The sequence below is a fragment of the Penaeus monodon genome, unplaced genomic scaffold, assembly GCF_015228065.2.
Source record: "Penaeus monodon isolate SGIC_2016 unplaced genomic scaffold, NSTDA_Pmon_1 PmonScaffold_4023, whole genome shotgun sequence".
NCBI lineage: Eukaryota > Metazoa > Arthropoda > Malacostraca > Decapoda > Penaeidae > Penaeus > Penaeus monodon.
This window is the reverse complement of record NW_023658806.1, coordinates 5,001-10,000: the sequence shown is the minus strand read 5'-3', so window position 1 is coordinate 10,000 and position 5,000 is coordinate 5,001. Positions and strand designations below refer to the sequence as shown.

Sequence of the window (5,000 nt, the reverse complement as noted above, 5' to 3'; positions counted from 1 at the left end):
TCCAAGAAAAATAAGGAAATCAAGACACTGATAGATGATAGGTTTATTTACTTGTTACTGAATTTTAGAAAAATATGGATGACATAAATGTTTTTTTTTTTCACTTTTGCTCATGGAGTGAAAATTTTTTAGTGGTTTTTCTGCAATGTTTTTTGACCCACCAGTTTCTACAGTCAGGACAGAAAGTAAGTGCGATTGTTTGTACCTTGTTGATATTGGTTGTATGAATGAGAATAACTTGGATTTTCTTGAACACATGAATTAATTTTGGTTGATGCACATGCAAAAGTAAATTTTTATGATGTAGATAAATATTTACATTTTATTATAGAATTTTTTTTTCTTTCTTTTTTTCTTCTTTTTTTTAAAAAATGAGTTGTTCCTTCAGTAATAAATACAGAGTATCTAAACCTCTGTACCATGCTTTAAAAAATTATAGTGCTATGTCCATTGTGATTTTAGTTTATAAATTGTGTTTGCACATAGATGGGTCCACAAGTACTTACAGAGATTTGATAACTTGCCCTACCTCCCTTTATTTGTTTTTGTTAATGATTATTTTTATTTTTTTATTGTTATTGATATTTTAATAACCTTATAACAATCTTAATGCCAGTTATAATAATGAGATTTGCAACAGTATTAGCTTTAGAAAAGAAATTATTTAGGGAAATAAGTTGAGGTCACACAAGGCCTACTTGTGGAGTCCTTGGTGTGTAACAAAATTCATTAAAAAATACAATGGACAGTACATGTACCCACAGCCATAGGTTTAACTTTGATTTACTATGTTTTCACTATAGTTTTCTCTGACTTTCCTTAACTCAATTTATCCAGAGAACCTAATCCAATTGAGTTGGCCGATGGGATGGCTAGTTACACTCATGCAGCCATTTGTGAGATAGGGCATGCTAGGATAGATATTTATCTATTTATTTGTTTGTTTTATATGCATCCCCAAATGTAGTGGCTTCATTTACCAAATTATGAAAAAAAAAGAGTTTCCAGCCAACTTTGAAAGCCATATCTGTACGTAAGATGCAGACAACCTTGACAGCCGGGTCAGGCTAGAAACTTAGGCCGTCAACTATGCCTTGACATCCAGGTGCGAGGACTTGAGCTGTCTCTCACATAGGAAAAGAGGGAGAAATCAATGAAATTAATAATGCTACTATAAAGGAATATTGCATCTTACATATACTAACATAGATTGATAGGAAGGTAATGCCTTATTCATAAGAATTTTCAGAATATTGAAGAAACATATGAATTGTATTTTAAAATGTGATATTTGATATTGAAATTATTACTTCAAACACGCTTTGATTGCCTTTTCAACGGTATGATAAAACTTTTTTTACTATTGTTATTATTGAGATGGAATTTGCAAAACAAACAAAAGCATTATTTCAAGAGAAGAGAGAAACAAACCTTTTTAATGTTTATTATCAATTCCCTTTATCTTTTCTATTTTATTCCTCTGATATCTGTTTATTGTAAGAACTCCATTCATTTGTTTTTACCATGTCATTTGTGGCATAAAGCTACAATAACCAATTTTCAGAAAATACCAAGGGGAGATTTAGAAGTATAAAGTGTATCCATCCAGAAAGATCACATACTAATTTTTTTTTTCCTCTTCTAGCTATCCAACTCTCCGTGTAATGCGCCAGTTGTTGCATCTGATGTGTATCCGGGTGTTGGGAGTAGTTTGAACCAAGAAAATGAGTAGATTACGATGTTTCTTCCCAGCCTTCATAGCCATCCAACATTGTTCAAAGTTTTTCAGTATCTGCCATGGTAAGTTTTTTCTTTTTGTGTGTGTGTGTGTGTGTGTGTGTGTGTGTGTTTGTTGTGTGTGTGTGTGTGTGTGTTTGTGTGTGTGTGTGTGTGTTTGTGTGTGTTGTGTGTGTGTGTGTGTGTGTGTGTGTGTGTGTGTGTGTGTTGTGTGTGTGTGTGTGTGTGTGTGTGTGTGTGTACATACAACTGTATGTGCACATGTGTTTGGTACACATGCAAGTTTGTTAGAGGGAGAGAGAAGAGAGAGAGAGGAGAGAGAGAGAGAGAGAGAGAGAGAGAGAGAGAGAGAGAGAGAGAGAACGAGAATAATTGTATGTGTGTGTGTGTGTGTTAGCATGTGTGTGTTTGCATGTGTGTGTGTGTGTGTGTGTGTGTGTACATACAACTGTATGTGCACATGTGTATGGTACACATGCAAGTTTGTTAGAGGGAGAGAGAGAGAGAGAGAGAGAGAGAGAGAGAGAATGAGAATAATATGACACAGATTGGAAGACCCTAAAAAGCCATAGTAATCCGTGACCTTTATTTCGGTATACATACAGGAGCTCCCAAGGATCCACCTTACAACAAGAGGTTCAATCACCTCTGCAACATCTTCAAATGGTGGAGCCAAGGCATTCCTTCGTTCCAGTGCCCCCCAGAACTTCCTGCTCCTTCCTTGCTAAAAAAATTTGCAACACCATAGAGGAAATGGTCACATTGGGGAAACTCAAGCTTGAAGCGGATGAAGTCGGAAATGATGATCTACAAAACGGATGCATGCGGGGGAGCTTTAATGGCAGCGAGAGAAAAGTATTTCAAAAGGAAAAGCTCAGCCTCGTTCACATCCGTCAACCGATGTTATCAAAGTGACGTAAAAAGTCTCCTCTGAGGAAAATGGTAGGGTTAGACAAAGAAAATCTGCAAAAGAGGAACTTGCCAAAAATCCAGCAGCAAAATAAAAATAGTATAAGGTAGGCCAGTTTTTATGTGAAATTGATCACCTAATATTTTACTTAGTAGCATATGTTCCTACCAGTAATTAGCAGCAACAGTTGGAAGCAAACTGAAAAATTTGGATGAACTTTAGTTGTCATACAAATGTGTAGCATACAGGAATTTCTGTTGTTGTCTGTCTGTGACTATGTTTTCTTCATTTTTATTTCCAACTTTTTCTGTTATTCAGTTTTCATTATTCATTTCATCTGTGCTGTCGGGTTGCAGTCTTATTTTAAATCTTGACAACCAGGCTCCTATCTCATACTGATGAGATAGGAAGGATGCTGAGGGTATCCCCAGCTATTCCATGCACACAGGATAATTATAGAACTACAGTTCAATTAAAGTGACATGACCCTTGTCCCCAGATCCTGAATTATCATTATTATTACTGTTAATGATCTTTAGGCAGCTTGTTTGATAAGGAGTCCAAGCTACATGATCTGAACAAAACATCAACTGAAAAAGTACAGTTTAACTCAAAGTCTCCAGGAAAAATGTTTTTGTTCACTGCAGTATTCTTTATGAAATATCTCTGTGCATAGATACTCTGCAAGTGCTTAGCCACAAAGGATTCAATTAGTAGATCTTGTGACCCCATCTGATTTCACCTTGCCTTGAATTTTGGGAAATATGCTATCAATATAGATGTGTTATTTTATGATAGGCATTATAGTTATTATAGTGTTATTGACTTAACCAAAAGCAGTATTAGATACGACAGAATATTTTCTAAAATCAAGGAAAGGGTGAGATAGGTAGTACTTTATTTGGTTCATTGGGTTTCTTTTGTACTGTGGAGCCATCTATGTGTAAAAACAATTTGGGAAAATTAAACTCACTGTGGCGTGGCATGTATGTACATCCCTCCCCGTGGCTTTGGGTTAAGATGTATAAGAAATTGTTTTCAACATTATCATGAGTAGCTTGGAAAATTGGTAATATACTCAAAATTAAGTTAGCCGTACGCTCATAGCGTTATTATTCCGTGATCTGTCTGTGGCTGTGTATGAGAATTTTTGAATTGGTTACAGAAGAGTGCTGGTCTTCCACTCTCTTAGGAAATATAAAATTTCTAAAAGCTACTTTATTTTTTTTAAAATAGAGTGAATCATTGTGTGGGATTTTTCCTGGCATCTGAAGGAGTAGCTTCCCATGGAAATGAAAAGCCAAAAGAAAAAAAAGATGGAAAAACATTTCTGTACAAGAACAAAAATGTGTTTCCATACTTCTTTAAAAAGGTATATTTTTTTTTATGATTTCTGAAAGATTGATCTCATTTCCAGTTACCCATTACCAAATTTAAAATTTTGTTTTAATAATGATTGCTGTTATAGTTGAAATATCAAAAAATGTTAAAAAGATTTACACCAAGCAAAAAACTTTGAGAAAAAAGCTGCAAAATCAAAAAACGTACAAATCCTAAAAAATATAAGTTTTTAAAGTATACAAAATTGCGAAAGTTCTACGGGAGAATCTTGTGTATTAGGATATTTGTTTTTAAAAGAATTATTTTAAATTTTAAATTACATTAATGAATACAATTTACCTTCTTTTGCATTGATTTATTGGAATATATTTATTTTTCTTTGTTCCTTTTTTTCTTTTTTTTTTTTTTTTAGGATACCTGTAGCATTAAAAAAAATTTCTATCTTACCAAAGAATTTGAGGAAAAGGCTAATTTCTTTGGACTTAAAAAGGATTACCTGTAATGTTAGTGTTTTTTTAAAAAATGCGCTTTAAAAAAATTTCTTGGGAATTTTTTTGCCTTTCATTACATTGCAGTGTGTTGGGGGTGCGTTGCCTTCCTGTTCTGTTTGTCTGTGGAAATATATATATATATATATATATATATATATATATATATTATATATATATATATATATATATATATATAATTTTATTATGGAAAAAAAACCCACAAACAAAAAATAATTTATTTTAAAAATTTATTATATGAAAATATGAAGTCCCCCTCCCCCCCGAAAGACCCACCGGCAACATCAGGAAAAAAGGGGGGCTGGGGGGAGGGTTTGTCCCTCCCACCCAGCAAGTAAGCGGGCCGTGGGGCCCGCTGGGGGGGCAAATGTCAGGGGCAGGATTGGAACGAGAGAACCCGCCTTGCCCCGGGAGGCACCCCCCACCATGAAAGCTTTGGGGCAAAGCCCCCCGAACCCCCCAGGGAAGGGCGGTCCCACAGCCTGCCGCCCCCTTTTTTTGGG

The 5,000-nt window shown here is 34.9% G+C and overlaps 1 pseudogene; it reads left to right on the top strand.

Moving 5' to 3' along the window:
• Positions 1-1,732, top strand: part of LOC119570817 — an 11,475-nt pseudogene extending 9,743 nt beyond the window's left edge.
• The last annotated feature ends 3,268 nt before the right edge of the window (positions 1,733-5,000 follow it).